Source organism: Chiloscyllium plagiosum, unplaced genomic scaffold (genome assembly GCF_037043375.1).
Source record: "Chiloscyllium plagiosum isolate Xiang-an unplaced genomic scaffold, Cpla_swu_hap1 HiC_scaffold_21, whole genome shotgun sequence".
In the NCBI taxonomy this organism is placed as follows: Eukaryota; Metazoa; Chordata; class Chondrichthyes; order Orectolobiformes; family Hemiscylliidae; genus Chiloscyllium; species Chiloscyllium plagiosum.
In genome coordinates, this window is record NW_028270159.1 from 66238595 (window position 1) to 66261898 (window position 23304).

Here is a 23304-nt window from a genome sequence, read left to right on the forward strand (position 1 = left end):
GAGAGTGAGAGAGTGTGAGAGAGTGGGCGGGCGGGCGAGAGGGCAAGACAGGGAGAGAGGGAGAGAGAGGGAGAGAGGAAGAGAGAGGGAGAGAGGTAGAGAGAGGTAGAGAGGGAGAGAGAGAGAGAGAGGGCAATAGAAGAGAGGGAGAGAAAGGGAAAGAGTGGGCGAGAGTGGGTGAGAGAGGATGACAGAGGCAGAGAGGGCGAAAGGAGAGAGGAAGAGAGAGAGAGTTAATGAGGGTGAGAGAGAGACAGAAAAGGCGAGAGAGGGAGAGAGTGTTAGAGATAGCAAGATGGCGAGGGTGGTTGAGACGGCGAGAGAGGCAGTGAGAGGGCGAGAGGGCGTGAGAGCGAGAGTGGGCGAGCGTACGAGAGAGGGCGAGAGAGGGAGAGAGCGCGAAAAGGCGAGACAGGGCAAGAGAGAGAGAGAGAGAAAGTGGGGGAAAGAGAGAGGGCAAGAGAGGCAGAAGGGGCGAGAGAGGGCAAGAGGGCGAGAGAGGTAGAGAGTGCGAGTGAGGAAGAGAGGGCAAGAAGGAGAGGATGAGAGAGATTTAAAGAGGGCGAGAGAGATAGAGAGAAGGTGAGAGAGGGCGTGAGGGTGAGAGATAGCGAGAGGGCGAGGGTGGTTGAGACGGCGAGAGAGTCAGTGAGAGGGCGAGAGGGAGAGAGGGCGAGCGAGCGAGAATGGGCGAGAGTGCGAGAGTGGGCGAGAGAGGGAGAGAGGGCGAGACAAGGCGAGAGAGGGAGAGAGGGCGAAAGTGGGTGAGAGAGCGAAAGAGAGAGAGAGTGTGAGAGCGGACGAGAGAGGAACAGAGGGCGAGAGGGCGAGAGATGGAGAGTGGGCGAGAGAGGAAGAGAGGGTGAGAGAGGGCGAGAGAGGGAGAGAGGGCGAAAGAGATCGAGAGAAGGTGAGAGAGGGCGTGAGGGGGAGAGAACGCAAGAGGGCGAAGGTGATTTAGACGGCGAGAGAGTTAGTGAGAGGGCGAGAGGGAGAGAGGGCGAGAGAGCGAGAGTGGGCGAGAGTGCGAGAGAGGGCGAGAGAGGGAGAGAGGGCGAAAGGGCGATACAGGGCGAGAGAGAGAAAGAGAGATTCGTACCAGTCGCCCAAGGGAGCGGACCAAACCAGGGCACGAGACCGCTCCTCAATGGGGAACGGGATGCGTCTTCCCAGTGTCCAAGGCCAGCCACTCCCACCGGCAATGGAAGAAAATCCCGGACAGCCCCCAATTGTGAGAAACAAAGCTCACCCACTTCAATAATTTCAGTCCGAGACAAAATCTGAATCAGTCGTGTCATTTATTTCACACTTGCAAGTGGGTGTGATGTCCAGTGCCTATAAGGCAGAGGACATACACAACCCAAATTCAATTCATACAAAATAATATATAATTTGGTTTCTTTTGTTTTACATTGCTCCTCCCCTATTTACATCCTCCACTTCCCTAAGACTGGCCCCATTACTCCTGTTTATCTCTTGCCTTATCCGGCCTTGTCTGTGACAAAATGCTTTTTCTGGCCTCACAAGGCCGTTTGACCCCATCCCGCTCTAGGTCATTGTTAGGCATATTCTTTCTTCATCATTATCTACTCCCTCCATTTGTAACTTCCCCTGATCCTTATGACCCTTTTAATTGGGGTTTGTTCCTGTGTCTCTGTAAAAGTGGGAAACATATGTTTATACCTACTGTTTGTACAGGCGTATCCAGCTTAACTTCATCCCCTTACAACATCTTATCTATTTGCCCGTAATATCTACCATTGTTTTGCTGTCACGTTTCATTGTGGCATACACTTTTAGTAAATACAAAAACAATTATATATTTCCTCCACATCGTTTCCTTTCTTGTTGACTCAGCTCTTGGCTAAAACAATTACACACTGGTGTGAGTTCATTTACCTTGTATCAGAAATTATAATTGCAGAATTGCAGAAGTAACATTAATTTACCAATATCCCACAGACACTCAGTAGCAGCAGTGTGCACCATAGACAAGATGCACTGGAGAAATTTCCCAAGGAAAAGAGTTATATGGATGTTTGTAATACTTAGGAACTCTGACTGTTTTCAGGCTGAAGTTTATCCTTGTATAGATTTGACACATTAATCCTCCCTCCCCACCACGAACAGCCTGATTTCAGTGCTGTAAAAACTCTACAGTAACATGGCTCCCTGAGTGAACAAACAACCCCTCTCCATCCATTTCATTCACAATAAGGTCAATAACAGGACGGATTCAAACAAAATACAAACTGTGATGAATGCTGCATGAAGGGAGGCATGTTACTGTAGAATTTTTACAGCACTGAGGTCAGGCTGTTCGGCCCATCATTCACACACCAGTCTAACCGTCTGGACTCCGTCTCTAAACCTCTCCAATTACCCAGATCCCTGTCTGATTGAAAGTTCTCTGTGTGGAGTTTGCACATTCTCCCCGGGTCTGTGTTGGTTTCCTCCGGGTGCTCCGGTTTCCTCCCACAGTCCTGAGATATGCAGGTTTGGGTGGGTTGGCCATGCTAAATTATCCATAGTGTCCAGGGATGTGTAGGTGAGGTGGATTAGCCATGGGTTATAGCGATAGGGTAGCGGGGGTGAGTCCTGGTGGGATGCATGATGGGCCGAATGGTCAGTTTCCACACTATAGGGAGTCTATGATTCCATGCTCCTTCCCCTCTGTCTCTATGGATGAGGGAGACTATCACCTGACCCAATATCCCCTTCGGTGGCTCAACGTTTGCTTTGTTTCCAAGAAAAGAACTGCAGATGCTACAGATCTGAGAGACAGCACAGAAATTGCTGGGGAAACGCAGCAGGTCTGGCAGCATCTGTGGGGAGGGAACCTTTCAGATCCAGGGATTGTTCTTCGGAACTGAAGGCTTCTGATTCTGTTGCTGTCAGACCTGCTGAGCTTCCCCAGCAATTTCTTGTTTGGATTTCAGCCCCAATCCAGTTGGTGATGATCACGGCCTTGTTAAGTGGGTTTGGGAATGGGGAGAGAGTTGCTAGCAGGGTGACGGTGGGATAGTGGGGAGCATAGCTGCCTTCTCAGCAGTTAACCCAGGTGCGATTCCCGGCCAACGCAGTGTTGTGGGTTCGTTTTGTGGTAAACCGGATCTGTCAGATTGCTCCTTGCTTTTCCTAGCGATGGTTTCTGTGAATTGCAGTGTGGAACCGGGCAGCATTGCTCGACATCTCGGAAGCTTTCCCCTCTGCTGCTTCCCATTTCTTATTGAAATATTGGTTGCAGCACAAGGATGGGTTTAGTTTGTTTGAAAAGTGAGAGACTGCTCCCGTCAGGAACCTGAAATAATTACAGAAGCCGCTGGAAACACTGAATAGTTCCAACAGCTTCTGTAGTGGTGGGGAGGGAGGATTAATGTGTCAAATCTATACAAGGATAAAATAAACTCCAGTTTCAAAACAGTCAGAGTTCCTAAGTTTTACAAACATCCGTATAACATTTTTCTGAGCCATCAATTCCCCTTAAACCCTTCCAATGTGGAATAGCATCTTTCTGATTCTCACTTTGAGAGATGTCTCTCAGTGAGCTCCTCCACCATTCTTTCCATTTCACTGGGGACCCGCCATCCACAGTCTCCAATCAAATGACCTGAACTCAGACACACAGAGATCTTAAAGAGTGACACAATGCAGATAGGAAGTTGATTTCATTTCTGTTTCTGAGTCCAATCTTCACTCAGTGAGACAGAGTCAGGTATTCAAGGCTCCAACAAGAGCTGGATTCTGCTTCTGTCTTCATTCAGTGAGAAGGAGGGCCGTGGTCCGGAAGGAGCTCATCATTGTGCTTCGGGTTGTCTGCTCAGTCTGCAGCATTGCAGGCCGTGGGAGCAGGGCAGTGGGAAAGGTACCTCGTGTGGACTGCAATAGGACTTTCCACACATTGTTCCATTGCTCCAGGAATTCTGAATGAGGATCTGAAAAATGCATTGATTGAAGGAGGAGGATCAGGAAAACAGGATAAAGCTGATGAGATAAGCAGGATTTCTCGGTCTAACTCTGTACCAGACATTATGATCTGCTTCAAAAATATACAATCTGGAACTCAACCCACTCAGAGCAATATAAGCTCAGAAACAAATCATTCAGTCCAACACATCCATGCCAAACTGTTTTTTTTTATTTCAAAAATATACTTTATTCATAAATACTTTGATCTATACAACTGGACATGTCATACATATGTACACATTCCATTTCTTTGCGTATCGAAACAGAGTAATCATTCTTATTTACAGGTTGGTGCGATTACATTGAGCTGAGGCGCCAGCAGAGCCCAAATGACTGCGTGGGCTCCCTGTTCTTCTTAGGCAGGCAATTGTTACACGGTGGTCTTTCCCCACCGCGCATTGGCAGCACCTGCCCCAAGCTTCAGCGCATCCCTCAACACATCATCCTGGACCTTGGAATGTGCCAGTCTGCAACACTCATTCGGGGTCAACTCCTTCAGCTGGAAGATCAATAGGTTTCGGACCACCCAGAGAGCGTCCTTCACCGAGTTGATGATCCTCCAAGCACAGTTGATGTTCGTCTCGGTGTGCGTCCCGGGGAACAGACCATAGAGCATGGAGTCCTGCGTTGCGGCGCTGCTCAGGACGAACCTCGACAAACACCACTGCATTCCTCTCCAGACTTCCTCTGCATAGGCACATTCCAGAAGGAGGTGTGTGACAGTCTTGTCCCCCCCGCAGCCGATTCGAGGGCAGCGTGCGGTGCGGCTGAGAGTCCAGGCGTGCATAAAGGATCTCACAGGCAGAGCCCTTCTCACCACCAGCCAAGCCATGTCTTGGTGCTTGTTGGAAAGTTATGGCGATGAGGCATTCTGCCAAATGGCTTTGACAGTCTGCTCAGGGAACCGCTCGATAGGATCCGCCCTCTCCTTTTCCCGAAGGGTCTCAAGGACACTACGTGCTGACCACTTCCTGATGGACTTGTGGTCAAAGGTGTTTTTCTTCATAAACTTCTCCAGGAAGGACAGGTGATATGGAACGGTCCAACTACTCGGAGCGTTCCGCGGCAGCGAGGCCAGGCCCATCCTTCGCAACACCGGGGACAGGTAGAACCTCAGTACGTAGTGACACTTGGTGTTTGCGTACTGGGGATCCACGCGCTGTTTGATGCAGCCACACACAAAGGTGGCCATCAGGGTGAGAGTGGCATTGGGTGTATTTTTTCTCCCGTTACCCAGATCTTTATACAGTGAGTTACTTTGGACCCGGTCCATCTTTGACCTCCATATAAACTGGAAGATGGCCCGGGTGACTGCAGATGCACAGGTTCTGGGAATAGGCCAGACCTGTGCCACATATAACAGCAATGACAGTGCCTCACACCTGATGACCAGGCTTTTTCCCGCGATGGAGAGCGACCGTAGCGTCCATCTGCCCAGTTTCTGCCTCACTTTGCTGATACGCTCCTCCCAAGACTTGGCGCACGCCCCAGCCCCCCCGAACCAAATACCCAGCACCTTCAGGTGGTTGTTCCTGACGGTGAAGGGGATCGAGGATTGGTCGGCCCAGTTCCCGAAGAGCATGGCCTCGCTCTTGCTTCGATTTACCTTAGCCCCCGAGACCCGTTCGAACTGGTCACATATGCGCATGAGTCTGCGCACGGACAGCGGATCCGAGCAGAAAACGACGACGTCATCCATGTACAGGGAGGCCTTAACCTGCAGGCCCCCGCTGCCAGGAATAGTCACCCCTCTCCGGCTCGCATCCTTCCTGATGGACTCAGCAAATGGCTCTATGCAGCACACAAACAAGGCAGGACAGAGAGGACAGCCTTGCCTGACTCCAGATATGACTGGGAAGCTATCTGATTCCCACTCATTGATTGAGACTGCACTGACAATGTTGGTGTAGAGCAGTCTGATCCAATTGCAGATTCCCTCCCCAAAGCCCATTTTGGAGAGAACATCTCTCATATACCTGTGTGATATCCTGTCAAAGGCTTTTTCCTGGTCCAGGCTGATAAGGCAGGTGTCCAACCCTCTGTCCTGCACGTAGGCGATCGTATCCCTGAGGAGTGAGAGACTCTCAGCGATCTTCCTGCCCGGCACAGCACAGGTTTGGTCAGGGTGAATCACCAACCCCAGAGCAGACCTGACCCGGTTGGCGATTACCTTTGACAGAATTTTGTAATCCGCATTCAACAGTGAGTTTGGTCTCCAATTTTTGAGTTCCTCCCTCTCCCCCTTCCGCTTGTAGACGAGGGTGATGATGCCTTTCCTCATGGATTCACTCATGGTACCTGCCTGAAGCATACTGACATACACCTCCAGCAGGTCCCGGCCAATCAAGTCCCACAGAGCGGAATAGAGCTCGACCGGTAAGCCGTCGCTTCCGGGAGTTTTATTCTTTTCGAAGGACTCGAGGGCCTTGGTCAGCTCGTCCAGATATAGCGGCTGGTCCAGCCTCTCCCGTGTTCTGTCATCTAAGACCTCCGTGATAGAGGACAGGAACGACTGGGAGACAGTGCTGTCGGTCGGCTTCGCGTCATACAGACTGGCATAGAAGGATTTACTGATCCTCATGACGTCAGCCTGAGATGACGTTACCGAGCCATCTTCTTCCTTCAGGCTGCTGAGCACGGAGCTCTCTTTGTGCACCTTCTGGAAGAAGAAACGTGAGCACGTCTCGTCCTGCTCCACCGAGCGGACCCTGGACCGGAAGATTATCTTGGAGGCCTCCGAAGCAAAGAGCGAGGCTTGCTGGGCCTTCACCTCCTTGAGGTCCTCCGTGACATCGACCCCCAACGTCTGCAGCAGGAGCAGGTTCTGCATACTTTCCTGTAGCTGGGACAGTTTTCCCCGCCTCTCTCTCGCCTCCTGAACACCTTTGAGGATGAAGAACCTCTTGATGTTCCCTTTTACTGTTTCCCACCAGTCCGCTGGGGACTCAAAGAGGGGCTTCATGGTTCTCCAACCTGCGTAGTCCCTCTTGAGCTCCTCATTGTTTCCCGGGGTCAACAGCTTTGTGTTCAGTTTCCACACTGCCTTACCAGCCCGCTGGTCATCCTGTAGGTGATAGTCGGCCAGCAGGAGGCAGTGGTCAGAGAAGAACACCGGCTTGACGTCGGTGGATCTGACCGAGAGCGTTCGGGACACAAACAGGTAATCTATCCTTGAGCGGATAGACCCTTCTGCCCGTGACCAGGAGTATCTACGCTGCGCTCCGTCTGCAGGGGCGCTGAAGACGTCATGCAGCTTGGCATCTTTTACCGTGTCCATCAGGGCTCTGGACGTGGTGTCCTGTTTACTGTTCCCCCCCGCCGGATCGTCCATCTGCATCAATGATACAGTTGAAGTCTCCGGCCAGAATGACTGGCCTGGACGTAGCCAGCAACAGTGGAAGCGTGCTGCAGGACGGCCAACCGTTCACTCTTACCCGCTGGGGCGTACACATTAATCAGTCTCAGGGGAGCATTCCTCTACATGACGTCGGCGATGAGGAGGCGCCCGCCCACCACCTCCTTAACCTCGGAGATGGTGAAGTTGCCTCCTCTCAACAGGATACCCAGGCCGGAGGCGCGGCTATCGTTGCCCCCCGACCAAACTGACGGCCCATGGGCCCACAAGCTCGACCATCTCCTGTAGCTGCTGAGGTGCGGTATCCCACACTCCTGCAGGAACAGGACGTCGGCTTTAACGTTGGCCAGGAAGGCCATCGTAGAAACACATCGTGTAGCCGATTTGATGCTACGCACATTGATGCTGGCAATTTTTAACCACATTTTAACAGTTTACAAGGTTGACACTGTCCATTTGCTGCTGGTCTTGCCCCTCTGGGGTAGCTGTGTGCATCCCCATGGTGACGGCAAACTGCTGGACCCTCCCAGGGCTGAGGTAGCTGTCCGGCTCCACGCTGGAGCCATTTCCCCGCTCTGGTGTCTTCGGGTTAGGGCCCAGGGTCCGTATAGTTCAGTTCTCCATCTGACAGCAGGGCTGTCACAGGACCGCTGCTCCCAGTTACCTGGAGCTGTGGGCCGGTGGGTACCTCTTGGTTCTCACCGGGTGGGGGGAGGGCTTTACCCGTCCCCTCAGAGGGATAGTCTTTTCCTGCTTGGGTGGTGCTGCCCTCCTTTTTTCCTGTGGCGCTCTGTCTCTTCCTCTGGTGATGACCCTCCTTGCGCCCGTCCTCACCGTCGGAAGAGCTGCCTGTATTCTCGCCGTGTAGGTGTCACTTCCCCCCTCGCTGGGTGGCTTTGGGAGGTTTCCTCTTCCTGCTTTTCACGGTAATCCAATCCTCTGCCTCCTTTGATCTCTTCCCTTCCATTTCCTCCGTTTGATGTATTCAAAAAGAGCCTAAAGGGCAACTAAAATTGTAACATTTAAAAGCATTTGAACAGGAAGGGTTCAGAGGGATGTTGGCCATGTGCTGGCAAATGGGAATAGATAAGGTTAGAATATCTGGTTGGCATAGATGGGTTGGACCGAAGATCAGTTTCTGTGCTAGACATCTCTGACTGTGGGATCATAAAAGTGAACATTGCTCTGATTCATCTCTGGGCTCCTTGATGTCCACTTGTTTGTTATCCAGCTTCCTCAGTCTCTCGTGTGTATTTTTGTTCTGTATAGTATTTTACTATTATATTCACAGATCTTTTTGTAAATGAAGTCTTCACTGCTGCCCAGGTCCTGACCATATGCTCCATTATCAAGTTATTTTTTCCACAATATCTTTGACAGCCAAGAATTCTTTTTTCCAGTAATTGAGTGGATTTTCCTTCCATTTCTGACAGTCAAATTCTGCACCATTTTCATTCCCTATAATTCATACTGCACTCTCTGAAACATGTGTATTTCTCCTTCCGCAGATACCAGTGATTAATGCCAAAGCCCTGGTGCCTGTGGAGAGGGTGATGTTTGACTTCCTTGTACTGCTGCAGTTGGTATGGTGAAGGTGCTCCCACAATGTGGTTGGGTAGGAGACATTACAGATTATTCACTGTGATAGTGAAGAGTAGAAGATATCTGTACAAATCAACACGTTTTAATTTCACAAATATATTGAGAATTTTTAACATAAGGCCACAGGTGGAGAATATTATGTCCGGTGACCAAAACCTTTGTGAAATAAGCAATTTTTCGGGAATGACTTAAAGGAAGAAAGCAGATCTTAGAGGGTGGGAATTCCAGACCGTGTTGCCTTGGAATCTATAGAAACGGTCACACAGCTGAACTCAAAAATAAACATATCATTGGGAGTCTAAACTAAAATGAGTTATTGAGATGTGAAAGGGTGTGTGTTGCAGGAAGATAGGAATGATTACAGCCAGGAATTAAGTCAAGTGTGTGAAAGTAAATTGCTGTTGCTTATAAATGGGAGCTTTTTGACGGATCAGCAAGTTCTGGTACAAGTGAGCACTTGGGCGGTAGAGTTTTCAATATTCTAGAGATTATAGGGAGGGTGATTGTGGGATGCTGGCCAGGAGTGGGTTTAGATAATGAAATCTAGAGTTAACAAAATGAATGAATGAGAGTTTCAGTAAATGAGCTGAGACTGTGGTGAAGTCAGGTGATATCACTGAAGTCGAAGTAGTGGTCTTGGAGTGGGACTGGGCTATCACCCTCACCTCACCTCTGTAATTCAGCTGTTTGTCAGTTTGTGAATCAAATCTGTGCTGGAAATGTGTTGCTGGAAAAGCGCAGCAGGTCAGGCAGCATCCAGGGAACAGGAGAATCGACGTTTTGGGCATAAGCCCTTCTTCAGGAATCAAATCTGTAACAAGCTCAGGAGCTGAGTGGCCCTGGCAGAACCCAAACTGGGTGTCACCGAAGGTTATTGCTGAGCAGCTGCGTGACAGCACTGTTGATGACACCTTCCATCACTTCACTGCTGAGCGAGTGTCGACTGATGGAGGGAAATTGGCTGGGTTGGCTCTGTCCTGCGTTTTTGTGTTGACCATCCCTGGGAAATGTTCCACAATGTCAGTAGGTGCCAGTGCTGGACTTGTCTGGTGGGCAGCAATTTCTGGAGCACAGCCATCAGTATTATTGCCACAATGTCGGTAGGGCCGACAGCCTTTACACTACTTCTCCATTTCTTGATCTGATTTGAAATAAGTTTCAACCAATTCAATTCACATCTGTGATGTGAGGGACCAATGGAGAAGGCTCATCCACTTGGCACTGCTAGCAGAAGATTGCTGCAAATGCTGTTGTCTTGTCTGTTGCATGGATGTGTGAGGCCGCTCCATCAGTAAGGGTGGGGATATCTGTGATGCTTCCTCCAGTGAGTTGTTTAATTGCCCATCACCATTCCTGACTAGGTGTGGCAGAACTGCAGAGCTCAGATCTGATCCATTGGTTGTTGGATCACATAGTTCTATTTGGTGTTGCTTGCGCTGTTTAGCGTGCAGGTGGGTAGCTTCACCAGGTTGGCACCACATTTTTAGGTATGCCTGGTATTGCTCCTGGCATGAGCTGTGGAACTCTCCATTGAACTAGGGTTGATCCCCTGGCTTGATGTTAATGGCTGAATGGGGGATATACCAGACCATGAGATTTCAGATTGGGCTGGAGTACAGTTAGAACATAGAACAGTACAGCACAGAACAGGCCATTCAGCCCACGATGTTGTGCCAACCACTGATCCTCATGTATGCACCCTTAAATTTCTGTGACCATATGCATGTCCAGGAGTCTCTTAAATGTCCCCAATGACCCTGGCTCCACAACTGCTGCTGGCAACGCATTCCATGCTCTCACAACTCTCTGTGTAAAGAACCCACCCCTGACATTCCCTCTATACTTTCCTCCAACCAGCTTAAAACTATGACCCCTCATGTTAGTCATTACTGCCCTGGGAAATAGGCTCTGCCTGTCGACTCTATCTATGCCTCTCATTATCTTGTATACCTCAATTAGGTCCCCTCTTCTCCTCCTTTTCTCCAATGAAAAAGGTCCGAGCTCAGTCAACCTCTCCTCATAAGATAAGCCCTCCAGTCCAGGCAGCATCCTGGTAAACCTCCTCTGAACCCTCTCCAAAGCATCCACATCTTTCTTATAATAGGGCGACCAGAACTGGACGCAATATTCCAAGTGCGGTCTAACCAAAGTTTTATAGAGCTGCAACAAGGTCTCACGTCTCTTAAACTCAATACCCCTGTAAATGAAAGCCAAAACACCATAAGCTTTCTTAACAACCCTGGCCACTTGGGTGGCCATTTTAAGGGATCTATGTACCTGCACACCAAGATCCCTTTGTTCCTCCACGCTGCCAAGAATCCTATCCTTAATCCTGTACTCAGCTTTCAAATTCAACCTTCCAAAATGCATCACCTCGCATTTATCCAGGTTGAACTCCATAAACAGCAGTTCTGCTGCTGTTGTTGGCCCACAGGGAGGCAGAAGTTGCAGGGTCAAGAGGGCTGATTGTGTTGTTGTATTTTCTGGTGCATTGGTAGATGTAATGTGGTTCATCCAGTTTCATCCCTTTGTTGAGACTGTGCAGTGATTAATACAGTGAGTGATTGGGTGGGCCACTGTCAGGAATGCAACTTTTTAAAAAGGATTTTGTGATTTACACATGAAAGAAATGAAACTATCATGGTATACGAACATGAAAGGTGAAAGACTCAACAGACAATCAATGGATATTTCAATGGATAATTTCAGTTACATCACACTGTAAATTTTTGCTATAAATTCTGTGCCTCAGAATTGTGCCCTCCACAATCACCTGATGAAGGAACGGCGCTCTGAAAGCTAGTGTGCTTCCAATTAAACCTGTTGGACTATAGCCTGGTGTTGTGTGATTCTTAACTTAGAATATTACAGCACTAATACCAGGGCTGCATGTAAACAGGCTCAGTGCAGTTAATCAATACATTCAGAAGGATTTCCTCCAAGTTTGATGATGCAATATTAGTCAAAACCGTCACCTCCAACCTGCAATATAGTTATTAACAAAAACTTCAGGCTGACACAAAGCTCCCCACCCCACTGCAATGTGGTAACTGGGCCCGGCCCAGGAACTGGAACTGGGACATTTGTGGACTGTGATCTCAAAGGAAGTCAGCAAACAGAATTCTGACAGATTAGTTCTCAAAGATGAGTAGCAAGTTTGAGACAAGGCAGGTGGTATGCCGCCTTGCACTTAGCTTAATTGCATTTCTTATTTACAGTCGTGTTTTGCAAAGTATAAAGAACCGGTGTGTTTTCCGTGGTTGGGGAGTTTTATCCCAGTTGATCACAGTTGCTGCCTCTCGCTCCCCAAGTCAAATCATATGATCGATAACAAAACAATAAACTGCAGGTGCTGGAGATCTGAACCCCAGAAACAAAGTGCTGGAGAAACTCAGCAGTTCTGAGGGCATCGGTGAAGAGAAAAACATGTTACATTTCAAGTTTTTGTCTGAATGGACAAAAGGTCACTGGACTTGGAACTTACAATGTGTTATTCCCCTCAGAGATGCTGCTGGACCTGCGGTTCTCCAGCACTGTGCTTTCTATATTGAGCTTTATTTACAAAACACATTGGAAAATTACTGATCTTCACATGTGAAAGGTTCAATGCAAACACGAGCATAGTTTCCACACTTGAGTTACACAAGCACGCCTCAGTTTAAAAACAAGATTTAACTCAAAGTGACATTCCATCTCAAAATTAGCCAAGTTACACCAGTTATAAAGCTCCTCCACCCAATGAGGCACTTCAGCACAACATCCTGCAGTGTTGCACACAGCCAACTTTATCAAAGAATGATCACATGTCACAAAATTGAAGGCCAAGAACATGTCTCTTTAAAGGAGCTGAAATCAAACTCTCAGTTTTTGAAGGATTTTTATTAAACCTGATTGAACATTTAAACCTCAGAGCATAATCTTTGCTTTTTTAAACAAAATGTGTGGGAAACATCCCATATCTTGCTAAAGGTTCAGTTCAGTCTGATACATAGAGCCAAAGGTCAAGCAAACATCACACTTTCCATTCACCCCTACAAAGGGCTGACATCACATTTCTTCAGGATTTAAAGTATTTTATAAATTGTTTGTAAAATCATTGTCACGTTAAAGAACTGGACATTAAATGTCATTGTATACAATAAGAGTGAAGCCTGTGACAGCAGATTTAGCTTTGGAGGGCAGTGTGTGCGCTTCCTAAATTCTGGGAGCATTTTGGGAGACTGCTCCCAGATGGTGATAGTGAGCATATCTGGAATGCACTGTTTAGATTTTGGAATCCTTGGGAGACTATCTGTGGTTTCAATAGTACTTGGCTTACGTTGTTGGTGTACAGTAAGCAATTCAAAAAATTATTTATGCATTGTTTTTGACGACCTGAATGGTATTCAAATCTGCCAGGTTGCCTCAATAGTGTGAATGCATCTATTGTAAATATTTGGAATATTCCAGAACTGCCCAGTGCTTGGAAAATTCAGGGGGGACAAAAATCACATTGAGTAATTCGAAATTAAGAATGCACGAGGACTTAAGTACTTCAGTGATTAATTCAAATAGTTAAATGGAGTGCTCACATTTAAAATATCTCTTATCCATAGGAATGGATGGACCGAAAAAACAGGAACCAAATTCCTAGCTGGGGAGTGTGAAATGTATTTTGATAATGTCACCTGCATTTAGCAACAATAATTTGGCAAGTTTGGAAATTTAACAAAGAATACTAACTTCGGTGATGCTCTCGTCAGGTCCCAAGCTCTATGAAAAAAATAACAATGTTCAGGTTTATTGCATACACTCTGAAACACGTGTTTCTTCTACAGATCCTGCAAGTTTCCCCAATGAGCATAGTCCATCCAAATGATGTTGCTAACTTTGGCCAACTCATTTCTTTCCTCGCCTCTGTAGCCTGAAGAGTGACCAGAAGCAATTACTCCACATATGTGGGAACATTACTGACGAGAATCTTTTCCTTTAGAATTGACTTCCATATATTCAGTGCTCAGAAAAAATAAAAAGCTTGTCACCTTTTATAGAGCAATGATTCAGTGGGAGTAAATCACTAACCTGTTCTTGCTTAATAATCAAACTGCTTAAATTTTAAACATGAACACTTCTTAATAGTTCACTAGATCGTAACAAAATATTTTGTACGAAATAAATCACATGATACATAGTTATTCAGATAACAAAACAAGTTTGGTCATTGAAGAATCCAGACGAAAAAGTAATGAAACAATGTGAGTTTGATATACCTCAATCACCATTTCAGGTGCATTTTATACATAAATCCTTTTCCTCCTCGAAGTATTCAACTTCTTGAATAATTGAGAGAATGAAGTCACAATTGTACAACACACAATCAGACCCTTCAGTCCAACTTGCCCATGCTGACCAGATATCCTAAATTAATCTAGTCCCATTTGCCAGCATTTGTTCAATATCCATCTTAACCCCTTTCTACTGATTATCAGTTTATTTTACTTTATTAGCACTTGAAACACTGACGTTTTTCTCCCAACATTGGTTAAAGAAATCGTAAGTTCATTCATCCATGTTAATTTTGTAATCTTTCACAAAGAAACAAGTGAGAACAACAAATAGCTGACTGCAAAATAAAATACTGCAGCTGTGCGATATCTGGAAACACTCTAATGGTCACGGAGTATTAATCTTTCTGGTCAATGACCTTGTACTCGCTAAGTACAACATACAGGCAAAGCAGAAGGAAAGTAGAATTTGGAAGGGTGTATAATGACCCAATTGGCACTGCCCCATGGCACAGCTTTATGTAACCTAACAATAGTTGAATGGCATTACATGCAGTTTGAAAAGAACAACAAATCAACAGGAGGAGATGGGGAAGGTGGGTGCAAAAATGACTATTTCAGCGATCTGCATAATACAGGGTTACTGAATCACTGATACTGCACGAGTTTGTCAGTATGGTTTCGATTATTGATAATAATTTGGCAATGTCTTAGCCTTCACATAATTAGGGTAAATGTGCGATATCTGAATTTCATGAATTGATTCCTATTGCACTTTGATCAATAAAAATTTTTCTTGGTTTAATCTACACAAAGGAGAAAGTGACGGCGCAGAAGCTGGATTTCAGTGTCGAAAAGTGTCATACTGGAAAAGCACAGCAAGTCAAGGCAGCATCTGAGAAGCAGGAGAGTCGATGTTTTGGGCATAAGCCCTTCATCAGGAATCATAGGCTTCAGAAAAATAACTTGCATAGACTTATGCCAATATATACCTAAAAGGGTCAGAGCATGTTACTATCACATTAGAGACTAATCTCAGATTTGGTACCATTCAGTGCAACATTTCAGTATGGTAATTACATATGTACCTAAAAGAGAAGTTGTCAAAAATTACAAGTTCGAGAATGATTATAGCATTAAACCTGGATATAAAGTTGGTGAACAAGAATGGCAAAGTGAAGTCTCAACAGTATCGCCTTGGGCAGTGGCAAAATAAAAATTTGAGAGCAGAGTTGCAACTTTGGTGTAATCTTCAGTCTGGCCAAATTGTAGCAAACATCTGTTCAATTTTAACTGCAAATTACTTAATGCAAAATCCTCTTTACACAATAATGAGGGAGCATTTTGGGATGTCATTTTTAAAATATATTATTTTCAAAGTTATTCACAATTCAGAGTGATCACTTAGTGCTGTCTGTATAACATAGCATGAAAAGGAATTAATGGAAAAAAAAACATTATAACCCAAAATCAGAGTCCCGAATTCATTGATATTGCATGGGTCCAGCATTTACAAGTAATCGATTTTTAAAAATATATACAGATACATTTACTAACTATATTGGAGTACAGTCAAGTTTCTTACTGAACAATGACAGGATTGGACAGAGTTCGCATGGATTTAAGAGAGGAGAATCATACTTAGCAAATCTACTAAAAGAATCTACAGAGTCGAATATTAAAGTAAGAAATTGCAGACCATTTAGAAACACTTATCATTAAACATGGTAGACTGAGTTTTGTGAAAGAGAAACTATATTTGACAAATTTGCGACAATTCATTGAGGAGATAACAAGCAGGGCTGATAAAGGGCAACCAATGATGTTCTGTATTTGGATTTTAAAAATCCAAATGATTAGATGCTACGTAAAAGTTAATTGCACAATATCGGAGCTCACGGTATCGGGGTAATGTATTAGCATGGACTGAGAATTGGTTAACCACGCTGGCTGTTGCTGAGACCTCACTTGGAGTACTGTATACGATGTTAGCTCCCATATTTAATAAAGGATAAATCAACATTTGTGACCATTTAAAAAAGGATTCACTTAGCTGCTTCGATGATGAAATGGTTGACCTACCAAGAATAGATAAGCAGGTTAGGACATTATTCAATAGAATCTTGATAAATAAGGGGTGATCTTATGTAAAAAAGATTGAGGAGCTTGACAGGGTAGATGTTGACTAGATCTTCTCACACCAGTGAAATCTCAAACCAGGGGACATTACATTATGGAATATTTTTTTTTAAAATGTAAAGTTTTTTTTCTCTGTAAATGGCTATAATTTTCTAGCCCAAACAATTGTGAAAGTTAAATGTGGGAGGGGAATGGTTGAGTTACTCTTTGGAGGGTCAGTGTGGCTTGTTGGTCTGAAGGGCCTGTTTCCACGCAGTAGGGAATCTATGATTCTATCTCAAATTATTTTAAAAGAGGGCAGATAGATTTTTTAAATATTGAGCAGTTGAGGGCGATGCGGATCAAGCATAAAAGAGGTGTTGAGGCCTGGGTTGGCCCAGCCATTATCTTATAGAATGGGGGAACAACTGAAGGCGATGAATCCACTACTCCTGCTCCGCTTCCTTGAGGCTTCATTTCATACTTTTTTGTCTCCAAAGAAGAGCGTGATATATTGTGTAAAGATCTCAGATGTTGTGAAGGAGTAAAAATGGGGTGCTTATGTATCGATTCAGATGGCATTGATTCAACAATCACAGCTATACAGTCATGAGTAGGAAGACAATTCCCTCCATGAATAAAGGAAATCTACTGCAGAGCTCACACAAAGGGAATTCTTACCCTCAGTAAACTCTCCCATCACATTACCCAACATATCAGCAAACGCAGGACGCAGTGCGCATGCTCTAGCCAACAAAGGGACCCCGGGTGATTGATGTCACTGGACAAATGAAAGGACGGTGGGCGGAGCTTGAGGACGGCGGGAGGTTGGTCCAACCAATCAAAGTGAATGTAGGGCGGAACTAGACCGCGTGATCACCTTCGGGTGCGGCGCAGAGTCACTGTAATGAATGTTCAGGAAGTTATAGAGCGAAAGGATACGGTAAGGAAAGAAATAAACAGAGGAAAACGGGAGAAAAACCGTGTTGCTAAGAGCGGAGAGGTTTTACAAACAAATTGTGCATGTCGGAAAACACAAATTTGAACGTCCCAGGTTCGTGTTTGCAGTAAATGAGGAATGGCCTCGGCGCGGCTGCAGGCCTGCGTGCACGCCGCCATCTTTATTCGGGGCAACGACTCACTGGACACGTGCGTGGCCGCCATCTTTGTAGAGGGCAAGATGCAGCCAAGCGCATGTGCAGCCTTTCCCTGGTACTGAGACATTGGGCAGGATTTACTCAGAGCACATTGAAACTCAGAAAAATAGATGTTTATTTCTGGATTTGTTTCGTCATTCATTTAAATGATTTGGTATCGTAAATGAGTTTGCATATCATACAAAATTGGAGATATTGTGGATAGTGAAGAAGGTTACCTCAGATTACAATGAGATATTGATCAGATGGGGTTTAATTTAGATAAATGTGAGGTGCTGCATTTTGGAAAAGCAAATCAGGGCAGGACTTGTACACTGAATGGCAAGGCCCTGGAGATGCTTGTCGATCAAAGATACCTTGGATTGCAGGTTCATAGTCCTTGCAAGTCAAGTTGCAGGTACATAGGATGATGAAGAAGGTGTTTGGTAAGTTTTCCTTCATTGGTTAGAGCATTGAGTATAGAATGTGGGAAGTCATATCGCTGTACAGGACATTCGTTAGGCCACTTTTGGAATAGTGTGTGCAGTTCTGGCCTGCCTCCTATCGGAAGGGTGCTGTGAAGCTTGAAAGGTTTCAAAAAAGACTTACAAGGATGTTGTTAGGGCGGGAGGATTTGAGCTGTAGGGTGAGGCATAAAAGGCTGGGGCTGTTTTCCCTGGAGTGCCAGAGGCTGAGCAGTGATGTTATGGAGATTTATACAATCATGAGGGGCATGAATAGAGTAAATGAACAAAGGTGTTTTCCCTGGAGTAGGAGTGTTCAGAAGTAGAGGGCATTGCTTTAGGGTGAACGGGGAAAAAATTCAAAGTGACCAAAAGGGCAACTCTTTCATGCAGTGGGTGGAATGAGCTGCCAGAGGAAATGGTGGAGGCTAGTACAATTAAATTTTGTTAAAGGCATCTAAATAGACACATGATATGATTAGGAATCTTTTACAGGGAATTGGGCCAAGTGCTGGCAAATGGGAATAGATTAGGTTTGGATACCTGGTTGGCTTTGATGAGTTAGACTGTCGGGTCTGTGTCGGTGCTATACATCTCTATGACTGTGGGATCATAACAACTTATACTGCTCTGTTTCATCTCTGGGCTCCCTCATGACCACTTTGTCAATATCTAGCTTCCTCAGTCTTGAACAATGGGTGTATATTTGGTCTGTTTAGTATTTTACGATTACTTTTACAGACATTTTTGTAAGTTATTATTTTCTCTGCCGTTCAGCCCCTGACCATGTGCTGCTTTTTCATTTTTTTCTGGAAAATCTTTGACAGTCAAGAATTATTTTTTCCAATAAGCAAGTGTATTTTCCTTCCATTTCTGACTTTCAAATTCTACACCATTTTCATTACCTGTAATCCGTGTTGCACTCCCTGAAACATCAACTGTGTTTCTCCTTCCACAGATACCAGTGATTAATGCCAAATCCCTGTTACCTGGGGAGAGGGTGATGTTTGACTTTCTTGTACAGCTGCAGTTTGTGTGGTGAAGGTGCTCCCACAATGTGGTTGGGTAAGAGACATTACAGAGTATTCATTACAGCAACAGTGATGATTTGAAGATAATGTCCAAATCAAAAACAGTTTGTAGTTTTATTATCCTGCTTATAATTTCACAAAAATATTAGTGGGAATTTCAGACCTCAGGCCAGAGAAGGATGATATTAGGTCAGGTGACCAAAAGCATTGCCAAATAAGCAGGTTTTGAGGAATGTCTTAAAGGGGGAAAGCAGACCTGTGAGGTTTTGCCTGCGAATTTCAGACCTTGTTGCTTTGGCAACTGTAAAAGCAGCCACAAAGGTGAAGTAATGAATTAACAGATCATTGGGAGTCTCGAAGAGAATGTTGTCGAGGTCTCAAAGGGTGTGTTTTGCAGCGAGCTCGGGATGATCACAACCAGGAATTGAATCCAGGGTGAGAATTTTAAATTGAGGGATGTGGGACTGATGCTGGCAGGTGAGACTAGATTGGGTTAGGATATCTGGTCGGCATGCACGGGTTGGATTGAAGGGTCTGTTTCCATGCTGTACATCTCTGTGGCTTTATGTTGTTGATTATGAATAGGTGCCTTTTGATGGATCAACAAGTTTTGGTACGAGGGAGTACTTGGATAGCAGAGATTTAGAATTTCTTGAGATTACAGGGAGGTTGAATGTGGGCAGCTGGCCAGGAGTGTGTTTGGATAATGAAGTCTGGAGAAAACACAAGGTGGCTGAGAGTATATGAGCTGAGACAAGGGTAGACACAGCTAGAAATAGAGGTTTTGGAGTGGTACTCGGCTGTCACCCTCAACTCATCTCCGGGATTCAACTGGCTGTCAGGTTGTGAATCAGGGCGGTACCACAATAGGGAGCTGAGTGGCCCTGGTGGAGCCTAAAATGAGTGTCACTCAGCTGGCTGTTGCTGAGCAGCTGCTGCTTGGTAGCTCTGTTGATGACATCTTCCATCACTTTACTGCTGATCGAGTGTGGACTGATAGAGGGAAATTGCCTGGGTTGGATTGCCCTGTGTTTTTGTGTTGAACATGCCTGGGCAATGTTCCACATTGTCGGTAGATGCCAGTGCTGGAGTGGTACTCGGCTTGGTGGGTGGCAAGTTCTGGAGCACAAACCATCAGTATTATTGCCAGAATATTGGCAGGGCCAGTAGCCTTTACACTACTTAACCATTTCCTGATATTATTCAATCTGGTTTAAAACTCACATCTGTGATGTTGGAAACCACTGGAGAAGGCTGAGATGGATCATCCCGCTTTGCACTTCTGGCTGCAGATTCCTGCAAATGCTGTTGTCTTATCTGGTGCATGGGTGTGTGAGGTCCCTTCATCAGTAAGGGTGGGGATATCTGTGATGCTTCCACCAGTGAGTTGTTTAATTGTCCATCACCATTCACAACTGGGTGTGGCAGAACTGCAGAGGACACAGCTGCAGATGGGCGGCACGGTGGCACAGCGGTTAGCACTGCTGCCTCACAGCTTCCGAATCCCAGGTTCTATTCCCGCATTAGGCAACTGTCTGTGTGGAGTTTGCACATTCTCCCATGTCTGCGTGGGTGCTCTGGTTTCCTCCCACAGTTCACAAATGTGCGGGTTAGGTGAATTGGCCACTAAATTGCCGTAGTGTTAGATGTAGGGGAATAGTCTGGGTGGGTTGCTCTTTGGATGGTTTGTCTAAGTAATCTAATCTAACAAAATCCTCTTAAATATCATTCCTAACCCCCTATGTACTCCTCAAAGATGTATCTTAAAGTTGTTCTCTTTAGCCAACGTTTCCAGCATTCATGAAGCACTTTAGGTGAATTGTCGTGTGAAAGGCTCCATACAATGCAGGAAGTTGTTGTTAATGTCTGACATTAGGAGAAACAGGAATTAACCATCTCTGTTATACCTGATGAATAGCAGCAAAAGCAGGAAACACTGAGCATGCTCCAGCCCACAGTGGGCCTCTGGTGATTGATCTCAGTGCAGGACCAATAAGATGATGGGGATGGGTCTGGAAGACTAGCCAGTGCAGGTTGATCCTCCAACCAATCTGAGTGAATGAGGGGCGTGACTATACTCAACCACGTGATAAGCTTCACTGGCAGCACAGTGCTGTTGCGACCAAGCCATTGGAAATGTGTGAAGGTGCAGGGCACGGTTAAGGAAAGATCTATTGACCAGGAAGGGAAGGAAATTTTAATGGAATGGGCTGAGACGTTTTACAGAACTTAGTGCACATCGGAAAACACAAATTTGAAAATCCCAGGCCCGTGTTTGTGGCAAACCAGAAAATGGTGAAAGGCGTGAGTGATCACCACCATCCTTATTGGGGGCAGTGATCCACAGGACACGTGTGTGGGCTGTCGACTTTGTGAGGGGCAAGCTGCAGGGGGACGCATGCGCAGCCTTCCCTGGCAGGCTGTGATAGGGCAGGATTTACACAGTGTCAGAGTCAGGATGTTTTCAATGTCAAAGGGTGTGATGCTAGAAAATCACAGCCGGTCAGGCAGCAGCCGATCAGTGGGAAGGAAGATGGACATGTAGGGCAGGTCAAGAGGACGGTGCTGAGTTGGAAGGCTGGATCTGGGATAAGGTGGGGGGAGTGGAAATGAGGAAACTAGTGAAATCCACATTGATCCCATGTGGTTGGAGGATCCGAACACAGAAGATGAGGCGTTCTTCCTCCAGGCATCAGATGCCTGGGATTTGGCGGTGGAGGTGGCCCAGGACCTGCATGTCCTTGGTGGAGCTGGAAGGGGAGTTAAAGTTTTGGGATACAGGGTGTTTGGCTTGTTTAGTGTTTTACTGTTCGTTCACAGACCTTTCGTAAGTTAATTTTCCTCTGCTGCCCAACCACTGGCAATGTGCTGCTCTCTAAATGGACTAAATTTTCCACAGTATCTTTGCCAGTGAATAATTATTTTCAACAAGAGTGCATTTTTCTTCCATTTCTGACCATTAAATTTTGCAACATTCTCACTTCCTGTAATGCATCCCTGTGTTTCTCTCTCCACAGACACCAGTGATTAATGCAAAAGCCCCATTGCCTGTGGAGAGGGTGATGTTTGACTTCCTTGTTCAGCTGCAGTTCGTGTAGTGAAGGTGCTCCCACAATGTAGTTGGGGAAGAGCTGTTACAGATTGTTCACTGCGACAGTGAAGAGTTGACAATGTGTCTGCAAATCAACAACAGTTTGTACTTTTATCATTTTTATAATTTCACCGAAGTTGAGAATTTCTGACATAAGGCCACAGATGGGGATATTAGGTCAGGTGATCAAAAGTATTGCCAAATAAGCAGGTTTTCAGGAATACTTTAAAAGAGGAAAGCAGGTCTGAGAGGGTCAGGGTGCGAATTCCAGATTGTGTTGCCTTGACCGTGTCGAAACAGCCAGACCGGTGAAGCAATGAATAAATGCATCTTTGGGAGTCTGAAAGAAAATGAGTTGTCGAGGTCTCACAGGTTGTGTGGTGCAGGGAGACAGGGATGTTCACAGCCAGGAATTACATCAAGGGAGAGAATTTTAAATTGTTGCTTGTAAATAGGAGCCTTTTGATGAATCAGCAAGTTTTGGTACAAGTGAACACTTGGGCAGTAGATTTATAGATATTCTTGAGATTATATGTAAGTTGAATGTGGGAGGCTGGCCAGGACTGTGTTTGGATAACGAAGTCTAGAGATAACACAAGGATGGATGAGTATTTCAGTAAATGAGCTGAGACTAGGGTGGAGTTGGGTGATGTCACTGATGTAGAAATAGCAGTTTTGGAGTCTGGCTCCTCCTCATCACTCCCCCTCACCAATTCACAAATTATGTTCCTTGTTCTGTCTGTCTTTTCTGGTTATGTCCTTCTCTCCAATTCTGCTAAGAACTAATATTTGACATCAAGGTTGTTGGAAAATCCTGCTCCATCTCCACTCTCCCTTTCCTTTCTGAATTCTTCATATGTGGTGTCCATCCAGGATCTATCTTTGTCCCCTCCTGTATCTTACCTACATACTGCCAGGATGTGACATCGTATTGGTTTCACATTTAAACTGACAATGCCCAGCTCTCTCTCCCTATCATCCCTCTCCATTGCTCCACTGTTACGCATTCATCAAACTGCTCACCACACGCCTACAACTTGATTGGCTGCAATTTCCTCCAATGAAACACTGCAATGATTAAATCCATTGCCTTCAGTTGCTATTACAAATTTCTTTCCCTTACTGCTGGGCCCCTCCCTCTCACTGGGAAATGCCTGAGGCAGAACTGCACTCTTCACAATATTGCTCTCATATTCTGACCCCAAGGTGATCTTCTCATCAGATGTCTACACAATCGCAAACACCAGGAATTCCAATCACTATAATGTTGCTTT

General features: G+C 45.7%; 1 long non-coding RNA gene across 5 annotated transcripts in view; it reads left to right on the forward strand.

Moving 5' to 3' along the window:
- Positions 1–17200: 17200 nt before the first annotated feature.
- LOC122547430 (uncharacterized) overlaps positions 17201–23304 on the forward strand; it is a 33731-nt gene continuing 27627 nt past the window's right edge. For 3 of the 5 annotated variants that reach the window (XR_015760754.1, XR_015760758.1, XR_015760756.1), the window contains exons 1-3: positions 17201–17251; positions 18867–18973; positions 21957–22131. This is a non-coding gene — a long non-coding RNA (uncharacterized LOC122547430). The remainder of the gene's footprint in view (positions 17252–18866; positions 18974–21956; positions 22132–23304) is intronic. The other 2 variants (XR_015760757.1, XR_015760755.1) reach the window with 2 other exon arrangements.